This window comes from Pan troglodytes, chromosome 3 (assembly GCF_028858775.2).
Source record: "Pan troglodytes isolate AG18354 chromosome 3, NHGRI_mPanTro3-v2.0_pri, whole genome shotgun sequence".
Lineage (NCBI taxonomy): Eukaryota > Metazoa > Chordata > Mammalia > Primates > Hominidae > Pan > Pan troglodytes.
This window is the reverse complement of record NC_072401.2, coordinates 60,879,404-60,891,232: the sequence shown is the minus strand read 5'-3', so window position 1 is coordinate 60,891,232 and position 11,829 is coordinate 60,879,404. Positions and strand designations below refer to the sequence as shown.

The 11,829-nt window shown below is 34.9% G+C and overlaps 1 long non-coding RNA gene across 1 annotated transcript; it reads left to right on the top strand.

Annotated features, from left to right (window-relative positions):
- The first annotated feature begins 929 nt into the window (after positions 1-929).
- On the top strand, positions 930-9,942 carry LOC107974300 (uncharacterized). The gene is made up of 3 exons (XR_001716942.3): positions 930-1,071; positions 5,904-5,956; positions 6,768-9,942. It is a non-coding gene; the product is annotated as an uncharacterized LOC107974300 (long non-coding RNA).
- Positions 9,943-11,829: the final 1,887 nt, after the last annotated feature.

Here is an 11,829-nt window from a genome sequence, read left to right as displayed (position 1 = left end):
TTAATAACTAAAAGGAACTCTAATAAATAGCCAGTTTTTTGACTCCTATTTTTCAGGCTCTCTCTGCTAAAGAAGATATCATTTTTTTTGTTTATTTCCTGGAAGAAAATGTAGGGACTTGCTGTCTACTAGAATTTTAAATGGTGTTTTTTTATGACTCTCGGAAGACAGATCACTGCGTAACTGTACATTTTGATCACAAAATGCTTAGAAGTTTTATAATGGACAGTGACAGCCCACCCAGCAAGGCACAGTGCACTAATCACAAACACATCACCTTTGATTTATGGATAGAAAGTTATCCACAAATGTGAGTTTAAAAACCAATGGGTTTCTGGCAGAATTAAGCAGTGGACATTTTATGCTGAATCTGAGTTCCCCTGGGAAACAGCTCCACCCTAAAATAAGGAAGGATATGGGAGGCCTTTTGGCATACAAATGAAATTACATTTTTCTATGACTACCCCTTATCTATACTTACTATGGGGCATCTAACATTTTGGGGTGCAAAACATGTATTCTAACTTTACTCAGGTTATTAATATACAGAGGAAACAATGTGCTTGGTGGATTGACCAATACTGGTTCATGAAATGGAAAAGTGTCTTAGGAGAGACGAGTGCCATCTTATCTATCCCGGGAATGCCTGAATTTGTTTTTAGTGAGGAGCAGCATTCAGGGAAAATATAATTATAGGAAATTTTCTTCCAGGAAATAAACCAAAAATGAGAGTCAGGCTGGAAAGATAGTGAGGCTTTAGCGAACTGTGTCAGGCAGTCTAAGCAATATTGGATAATGCTAGAGCCCAGCCCCTGGAAAGATCCTGTGGGTCACTCTAGTAAATTATTCACCCTGAGAATGGGGTCATAATTTGTAGCCAAGCCAGTCAGTAGTTAATGGATAGCCTGGAGACTCACTACTTGCAACTGGCGTCTGGATTGAAGACCAGTGAGATTAAGCCCTTTACTTGTGGCATCTCACGCTATTGTCATGTATCTAGCGGCTTACTTGAATTAAATTGTGGGAAAAACAGTTGTTGTCAGCTGAGAATTAAATTGAACCATTGTGAAGGTAAAACATCCACATATTGGTGGCTGGAAGTTCTGTGTTGTGAGTGAATATATAGAAAATCAGTTTTTTTCCCCTAATCATTTTCTAATGTAGGGGTTTATAGGTATAAGTTTTCCTCTGAGCATTGCTTTCACTGCATCTCCAAAGTTTTGACATGTTGTGTTTTTATTGATTTTAAAGTATTTTATAATTACCTTTGTGATTTCTTTTCTGACTTATTGGTTGTTAACATTAACAGAATAAAAACTCGACTGCTATATACTTCCATCACTCTTCTTTTTCTGTTACTGAGGTGACAAATTATATCTCTATATATTGTGTGCTTAATAATACGGATTACTAATTGTCTTTTAAGCAATTGTCTTCTAAATTATAAAAAAAATAAAAAGTAGAATCACAACCAAAATTACAAAAATATTATATTTTATAATTGTTATGAATTTACCTTCACTACACATCTTTATTCCTTTACATGTGTTCACATTGCTGCCCAGCAGCCTTCTATTTAGAACTAAAATATTTTCTTTAGCATATTTTGCATGGCAGGTATGGTAATAGTAAATTTTCTCTGCATTTTAAAAATCTGAAAATGTCCTAATTTCTATCTAATTTTTGAAGGACAGTTTTTCAGGATGTACAATTAACATTTTTTTTCAGTACTTCAATTATGTCAATCCACTGCTTTTTGGCTCCAATGTTTCAGATAAGAAATTGGCTGATTATCTTACCAAGAATGACGTATTTATGATGAGTCACTTCTCTGTTTTCAAGTTTCTCTTACTGTTTTGACTATGAGCGTCTTGATTATAATGTGTCTTAGTGTGGGTTTTTTTGAGGTAATCCTACTTGGGGTTTGTTGAGCTTCTTGAATTTCTAGATTTATGTACTTTATTACATTTTTGTTATTCTCTGTAAGTAGTTTTTCAAATATTCTTTGCATCTTTTCTTTCCTTCTTCTCATTCTCAGACTTCCACAGTGTATATTTTGGTTTATTTGATAATACCCTACAATTTTCTTAGGTTCTGTTTATTTCTTTTCCTTTTTTTTTAACTGACTCAATAATTTCAATGACTCTTTCTTCAGGTTTGCCAATTCTTTCTTCTATCTGCTAATATCTGCTTTTGAAACCTTCCAGTAAATTTTTCACTTCCATTATTGTACTTTTCAGCTCCAGAGTTTCCTTTTGGTTTCCTCTTTAATTTCTCTTTCTTGATTGATATCATTTTGTTCATTCATTGTTTTCTTGTCTTGGTCTATTGATTCCTTTAGTTATTTAGATACATTTAAGACAGTTATTTTAAAATCATTTGTGTAGCAATTTCAGTGTCTGTGCTTTCTCAGAAATTGTTTTTGTAAGTTTATTTTGTTACTTTGAATGGGCAATACTTTCATGTTTCTTTATATACTTCATAATTTCTTTTGAAAACCAGACATTGATTTTTTAATGGACTATGAAATCAGATTATCTTTCTTGTTTAGGGTATTTTTAAAAATTTTTTAACGATTTCTCCAGCCTCTATACAAAAGACATGTTGTCTCTCAGTCCTGATGTGCTGCCAGATACATATGAAGAAGGATTAGGAAGCCCAGCATTGACTATCATGAATAACACTGCACACAACATGGGTGTGTCAATATATTTTCAAGATCCTAATTTTAATTATTTTTGGAAAAATACCCCGAAGTGACACTGTTGGACAATATGCTAATTCTGTTTTAATTTATTTCAAGAAGCTTCATACTCTTCTCCATAGAGACTTCACCATTTTTTATTCCTATAGATAAGGCACAAGGCTTACTATTTGTCTATATTCTCTTTAACATTCATTATTTTCTGTTTTATGGAAAAGTTACCTTTCTTATGCTCACTTTAGACTTAGTTTTCCTTTTCTTAGTTCCTTGATGTGTAAAGGTAGGTTGCTTATTTGAGATGTTTCATCATTTGTAATATGGTTATTTTTTGCTATAACATTTTCTCATACTACAAGTTTTTGCTGTATGCATAATTTTTGATTCCTTCTTCACATCCTTTTTTGTATCTTTTATGTGTATTCTTTGTGTTTAGAATGAGGATTACATGAAGCATTTTAAAATTATAACAAACTATTTTAAATGAAATGAAAAAAACTTTAAAATTTTACTTCAATCACATGTAAAACTTTGTCCCTTTACATCACCCATCCCCACTTAATATTCTTAATATCACTGAAGATATCTTCTTATATTGTTATTAATTTATATACACTTATAGCTATTTTATGCTTTTGTTTTTTAAGTTGCATATCAGAACTAAAAGTAATTTATGCACCAACATTAACTACAGAACTCCATATTTGATAATATATTTTCCTTTCCTAGTGAAATATTTATTTTTGTGTGCTTTTGCTTAGCATACTTTTTTTTTTTTTGATATAGAATTTCACTCTTTTTGCCCAGGCTAGGGTGCAATGGTGCAATCTTGGCTCACTGTAACCTCCACCTCCCAGGTTGAAGTGATTCCCCTGCCTCAGCATCCCAGGTAGCTGGGATTAAAGGTGCTTGCCACCATGCCCAGCTAATTTTGTATTTTTAGTAGAGACAGGGTTTCACCATGTTGGCCAGGATTGTCTCGAACTCCTGACCTCAGGTGATCTGCCCACCTCAGCCTTTAAAAGTGCTGGGATTACACGCATGAGACACGGCGCCTGACCTGCCCAGCATACTTTCATTTCAATCTGAAGGACTCCTTTTAATATTTCTTCTAAGTCTAGCGTTGATTATATCCCTCGTCATTTTTTTTTTTCTAAATCTGGGAAAGTTTCACTCCTCTATGATTTTTGAAGGACAAGTTTGCCAGATGTTATTCTCATTTGAAAAACTTTTTTTAAAATTTCCTTGCAGCACTTTGAATATATTATCTCACTTACTTTTGGTTTGCATGATTTTTGCTGAGAATCTTATTGATAATCTTATGGGAGTTTCTTTACATGTGGTAAGTCCCTTTTTTCTTGCTGCTTTCAAGATTTTCTTTTTGCTTATGACTTCTGAAACATTACCTTGTGCATTGTTGCAGACTTCTTTGGATTATTCCCATTTGAACTTCACTGAGTTGTTCTTGAATTTCTATGTCTATTATGCTCTGCAAAATTGGTAATTCTTTGTTCACAATTTCTCTCAAATATAATCTCTGCCCCAATATTTTACTCTTTTTTTACTAGGACTCTTATAATGCTTTATTGGTTAGCTTGATGGTGTATTTTAAGTTGCTTAGGCTGACTTCACTTTTTTATTGTGAATTTTTTCTTTAAATTTTTGCTCCCCTTCCTGAATAATTTCAAACAACCTATGTTCTTAAGTGTGTATTTTTTTTTATCTGTTTGATAAAGTCTTCTTGTGTTCTCCTCTAGTGAATGCTAAAAGTTCAGTTATTGTATTCTTCAGCTCCAGAATTTTTGCTTGGTTCTTTTTTTATAGAGTTTCACCTTTTCGTTAATGTTTTCATTTTTATAGGCACTATTTTTATTATTTTATATAGTTGTGTTCTCTCTTTGCTAATTGAGTATTTTAAAATGATAATTATGAATAATTTGACAAATAATTCATAGATCTTCATTTCCTTGAGGTTATTTTCTAGAAGTTTATTTTGTTCCCTTCATTGGGCCATGGTTTAGTGGTGTGTGTGTGTGTGTGTGTGTGGGTGTGGGTGTGTATGTATGCCTTGCTGCCTTGTGTTCTTTTGCTGCAATTTGGATATTTGAAAAAATAGCTGCATCTCCCATTATTTACTACTTAGCTTGATACAAAAGACTGTCTTCACCAGTCAGCCCAGCTAGAGATTCTGCAGGTCTCTCAAACCTTTTCTGGGACTGTGTCTTCTCTCAGCTTCTGTATGTAATTACCCAGATAAACTTTTTTTTTTTCTATTTTATCTTTAGGAGTTTGTAGTCTTTTGCTCCCTCTGCTGTCATTCTGTGGTAGGGCAGCCTTTTTAACACTGCCACTCGTGGTTTTGTTCTCAGTAGATCACAGGCATCCGAATTCTGCTAGTTCCTGTGATTTCTTTGAGTTAGGTGTTAGAAAATAGCTCCTTGTGCAGCCCCTCCAAAAACTAGACCATTAAAACACACTTTACTCTTCTCTTTCTTTCCTGTGGGAGAAGGTATGGCTAGGGAATTTTCTCCTAAGTGTGCCATGCTGTACTGGCTGTACTCTACAGTGAGCCAATTCTGTGAAATTTCTTAGCAATTTTAATGAAGTTCTTCTTGGCTTTGCTCTTGCCTGGGGTGCTGAAATCTTTGAAATTGTTTCTGGAGTATTTTCATAAAGGCAATTTGGTATATATATATATATATATATATATATATATATAATTTGTTAAGTCCATTTCTCTGTGAAGAGGAAAGGAACATGGCTTTCCTATTGTGCCAACATCAGTCTCCCTCCACCTACACACCACATATCACTTTCAAAGGATATGTACTGACAACAAGGCAATACACTCTTATGTTCTATATTAGGTAATGAGACTGTAGGCACTTATTTAAGTACTTTATACGATTTTGTCAGTTTGTAATATTTCATGTAATTTAAAAAGACTAGAAGATATCCCAAGAAATTCTTGCAATTAGAAAAAATAAAAATGGCATAGTTTTGGTGATGATATAATAATCCATTTGGCCGTTATTTGATTTTAATTATAATAATTTATATAGAAATTTATATTTGTATTAATAAATGGGGCTATAATTTGATTTACATGTCTTCAGACCATGCTCAACCTAATGTGAACATGCTCCAAAGGTTTACTTATAGCTGAGTAGTCTGGAATTTAAAATTTCTCTTTTTTTTATAGAAACATCTTATATAAATGTATGGCTAACTGGCAAGATTCCAAAATAGTAATATGTAAGTACTGACTAACTATAAAAACAACAGAGCTGAAATATTAGTAGATAAAATGTATACATAAAATCATTAAATATATAGTAGTCTTTAAAATCCTTTACAGGAAATCAGATGAGAAATTGATGAAGAAGTAGCAATAAGTAATATGGAAAATCTGCTTGTGGTGTTCAGGTCTATGATCGCAACCATTCCTGTGTAATTTATTTTGTTTCTTACATTGAGAAGTTGACTAAAGGCCTATAATGGCATGTGTCAAAGAGAGTTGAGCCCATTAATATACAGTTCAATAATAATACTTGTCCCATGAATCTATTAAGTATTAAATTAATGTATGAAAGTCATATAACATGATTTCTGGTAAATTCACTGTAAGAAATCATATATAATAGTACACTAATGTAGCCTTATTAGAACATTTGTACATAAAAAAACAAATAATAACGATAATTTAAAACTTATTTCCCTTTGAGGAAAGCAAAACTTGAAGATAAAGCAAAATAGATTTTAAGGAGATAATTGCTGCTTATAAATAGAATGGATAGAACACACAGAACAAAATATGAAGTGGAAGAAAAGAGCAAGACACTCATAATGCAAAAATACTTCCCTCCACAAGTTGTTTATGAAAAGAGATACCACGTATACTCATTCGCAGATGGTGAATAGGTGACACTGTTGAGATAGATTAAAATAATATGAAAAGAGATTGTGACTAAATTCATGTACACCTGTCATGGAAACAAGAAGTGTCACCATTTTGTAAAGTATTAACACATTGGAATAACTCTATTTTTTTTTTTTTTTTTTTTAGTTTTCCACTACTTTGATGGAAACTGTATGTAGATTTGATATACACAGACAGCTTGTATTTAATTTGGATAATAACTAATGGAATGACTGATAATTAATTAAATATCAATGAAAATAATAACTGTGTTCACTCTTTATCTAGACCTTAACCTAGTGTTTCCAATGTACTGCACATTGGAATCTGCTGGAGATCTTTATAAAACATAAAATCTGGCTCTTAATTCCAAAATCTGTTTTCATTGGTATGCAAAATGGGCATCATTTTTGTCAAAAGCTCCCAAGACTGTTTCAATACACAGCAAAATTTGGAACAGCTGCCTTTATTTGATATGCAAAAAACACATATTGTCTATATATATAGGAGAAATGCAAGTTTTTCTGCCTTCCCTTCTGATAACATATGGAAACATGACCCTTTCATTAAAAATATTCTTTCTCTCGCCTCCTTTCAATGATTCCCATGGGTTTTAGAACTCTATCCTTTGAGTTCCCTATTAAAAAAACAGCGTATCCCTGGACAATGTTGTTAGGGCAGCATAGGTGGTCAGTAGAAAACATACCAAAGGCCAATGAGATTCTGATTCCAGTTATCTCAAAAGACAATGCCAAATTGAAGGCCAAGGAAAGTCTTATGAGAAACCATTACTGAGAAGCCTAAAGTCTTCTATGCTACAGGTGGTCAGCTTCAGAGACCAAAGGGAGCCTCACAGTGTATGCAGGCTCAGCTCTCTGGATGGCCTCCCACCTTCACAACATCTTAGCCAATCACTGCATTTAATTAAAGAGAATAGACAGCCTTAGAACAAATACAAACAGTTCTCTCTAGATTACAATAAAATGACAAGAATCATAGTACAAATCAGTATTAATTATTAAAAAAATTTTAAAGACATACCAAATAAATTATTGTGCATTCTAAATATATACACATAATGGGGCCAGGTACGGTGGCTCATGCCTGTAATCCCAGCACTTTGGGAGGCCAAGGTGGGCGAATCACGAGGTCAGGAGTTCGAGACCAGCCTGACTAACGTGATGAAACCCCGTCTCTACTGAAAAAATTAGCCAGGCATGGTGGCATGCACCTGTAATCTCAGCTACTCAGAAGGCTGAGGCAGGAGAATCGCTTGAACCTGGAAGACAGAGGTTGCCATGAGCCGAGATCTCATCACTGCACTCCATCCTGGATGACAGAGCGGGACTCTGACTTAAAAAAAAAAAAAAAAATTATATACACATAATGGCAATAATACTTAATTTTTCCTTTATATACTTGTTTTAAAACTGCAATTAATTTATAAATATACCCTTTTAAAATTTGTAAGGATTTCAAAAATTTTAGTCAGGCAATTGAGATCATTAATATCTTTAACAAATCAAGCACAAAAATTAAAACTTCAACTAGATATGCCACTAAGAATGTAAGAGATTGAACAGAATAAAAAATGTAATAGACAGGCATACCTCATTTTACTGTTCTTTGCTTTTTTTGAGCTTTGCAGTTATTGTTTTTAAAAAAATTTGAAGGTTTCTGACAACCCTGCATCCAGCAAGATTTTTAGTGTTATTTTTTCAGTATGTGTTTTCTTTGTGTTTTTGTGTCATATTTGGGTAATTTTCACAACATTTTAACTTTATTTATTATTATTATATCTCTGATGACAATCTTCAATCAATGATTTCTGATGTTACTATTATAATTTGGCAGAGAGTTGGGGGGTACCACAATCCACGTCCATATAAGACTGCAAACATAATTGGTAAGTGTGTATATTCTGACTGTTCCACCAAATGGCCATTCTCATCTTTTTTCCCTCTCCTTGGGCCTTCCTATTTTTTGAGACATAACAATACGATATTAGACCAATTAATGACTCTTCAATGGCCTTTACTTGTCCAAGTGAAAGGAAGAGTTGCACATCACTCACATAAAATCAAAAGCTAGAAATGAAACTTAGTAAGGAGGGCAGATCAAAACCTGGATAGGCAGAAAGCTAGACTGCTTGCCAGTTAGCCAAGTTACAAATGCAAAAGAAAAAAATTTAAAGCAATCAACAGTGCTATTCCAGTGAACACATAAAAAGATAAGAAAGGGAAATAGCCGTATTGCTGATACGGAGAAAATTTTAGTGGTCTGGATAGAAGATCAAATTATTCTCAACATTCCCTGAAACCAAAGCCTAATCCAAAGCAAGGCCCTAACTCTCTTTAATTCTATGAAGGCTGAGAGATGAGGATTCTGCAGATCAAAAGTTTGACACTAGTAGAGGTTGATTCATGAGTTTAAGAAGCCATCTTCATAAAATAAGAGTGTAAGGTGAAGCAGCAAGTATTGATAAAGAAATTGCAAGTTATTAGAACAAAGGGGCTACAGGCCCCAGGCAACTCCAAAATCCAGCAGGACACTCATTAAATCTTAAAGCTTCAGAGTAGTTTCCTTTGACTCCATGTCTCCCATCCAGGGCACACGGATGCAATGGGAGGGCTCTCAAGGCTTTGGGCAGCTCTGGCTCTGTGGATCTGCCTGTCTTTTTCTCATCTTCCTGTCTTTTTCTGAGCCCTCCAAACTGTTCCAACCTCTGCCCATTACCCAGCTCCAAAGTTGCTTCCACATTTTCAGGTATCTTAATAGCAACACCCCACCTCTCTAGTTTCCTGTATTCGTTTGTTGTCACATTGTTCTCACATCTTCTGTATTCCTTTGTTCTCACATTGTTCTCACATCTTCTGTATTACTTTGTTCTCACATTTGTTCCATATTGCTGTAAAGAACTACCTGAGACTGGGTAATTTATGAAGAAAACAGGTTTAAATTACTCACAGTTTCCCAGGTTTTATAGGTACCGTGGCTGAGGAGGCCTCAGAAAACTTATAATTCTGAGAAGGTGAATGGGAAGCCAATATGTCCTACCTGACCAGAATAGGAGGAAGGTGGAAGGGAGCTGCTACACACTTTTAAACAACCAGATCTTCTGAAAACTCCATGACAAGACAGCACTTGGGGGGTTGTCCTAAACCATTAGACGTAGAATGCCCTCAAACTTCTCCATTTTACACAAACACTTGCAAATGGAAGCTCCATGAAACCAAAAAATTGCCCCAATAGAGTTTTTCTCCTTGTCTTTCCTCATTCTTAAATTTTTTCCCACTTACTTTCTTAAAAGGAGGAACCAAGCTGTGGCCTAGGGTTTCTTGTGTGGTGCATCAATGTGTGGTGCATCAATGTGTGATGATTGTAAGTGAGACCCCACATGTTTTAATGTTGAGTTGTTTCTCCCTTCTTACATGTATTAGTGACTCTTCGAAATGCTTGTTCTTCAGTGCCATAAAGAAACAGCACTTGAAAATAAATTTAATTTCTTCAGCAAGGCCATTTTTTAACTTTCTGCAGAAAGAGTAAACGCACCAGCAGTTTTGCCACAAGATTACACCGAACAAAGGAGACAGGGTCATTTATAACTTGATACGTCCATCTTACTGCTGTGTCCAGTTTCTATTGGCAGGAATAGGACCTCACATTCTGTATTTGTCCTGATTGGCTAACAACTTAGAACTTTATAAAAGAGCGAAAGTCAAAGGAGAACAAAGGAAGAAGGATGTAACTTGTTGAATGTTGAGAAAGGTTAAAAATATCTTCAAATAACTCTCAACAAACCAGGTATTGATGAGATGTATCTCAAAATAAGAGCTATTTATGACAAACCCACAGCCAATATCGTACTGAATGGGAGAAAACTGGAAGCATTCCCTTTGAAAACTGGCACAAGACAGGGATGCCCTCTCTCACCACTCCTGTTCAACGTTGTGTTGGAAGTTCTGGCCAGGGCAATCAGGCAGGAGGAAGAAATAAAGAGTATTCTATTAAGAAAAGGGTAAGTCAAATTGTCCGTTTTGCAGATGACATGATTGCAAAGTTAGAAAACCGCATCATTTCAGCCCAAAATCTCCTTAAGCTGATAAACAACTTCAGCAAAGTCTCAGGATACAAAATCAATGGCAAAAATCACAAGCATTCATATACACAAAGAACAGACAAACAGTCAAATCATAAGTGAACTCCCATTCACAATTGCTTCAAAGAGAATAAAATACCTAGGAATCCAACTTACAAGGGAAGTGAAGGACCTCTTCAAGGACAACTACAAACCACTGCTCAACGAAATAAAAGAGGACACAAATGGAAGAACATTCTGTGCTCATGAATACGAAGAATCAATATTGTGAAAATGGCCATACTGCCCAAAGTAATTTATAGATTCAATGCCATCCCCATCGAGCTACCAATGACTTTCTTCACAGAATTGGAAAAAAAAACTACTTTAAAGTTCACATGGAAGCAAAAAAGAGCCAGCATTGCCAAGACAATCCTAAGCCAAAAGAACAAAGCTGGAGGCATCACGCTACCTGACTTCAAACTATACTACAAGGCTACAGTAACCAAAACAACATGGTACTGGTACCAAAACAGAGATAAAGACCAGTGGAACAGAACAAAACCCCAGAAGTAATACCACACATCTACAACCATCTGATCTTTGGCAAGCCTGACAAAAACAAGAAATGGGAAAGGATTCCCTATTTAATAAATGGTGCTGGGAAAACTGGCTACCCATACATAGAAAGCTGAAACTGGATCCCTTTCTTACATCTTATACAAAAATTAACTCAGGGTTGATTAAAGACTTAACTGTTAGCCCTAAAACCATAAAAACCCTAGAAGAAAACCTAGGCATTACCAATCAGGACATAGGCATGGGCAAGGACTTCATGACTAAAACACCAAAGCAATGGCAACACAAGCCAAAATTGACAAAAGGGATCTAATTAAACTAAAGAGCTTCTGCACAGCAAAAGAAACTACCATCAGAGTGAACAGGCAACTGACAGAATGGGAGAAAATTTTCACAATCTACCCATCTGCCAAAGGGCTAATATCCAGAATCTACAAAGAACTTAAACAAATTTACAAGAAGAAATCAAACCACCCCATCAAAAAGTGGGCAGAGGACACTTGAACAGACACTTCTCAAAAGAAGACATTTATGCAGCCAACAGACACATGA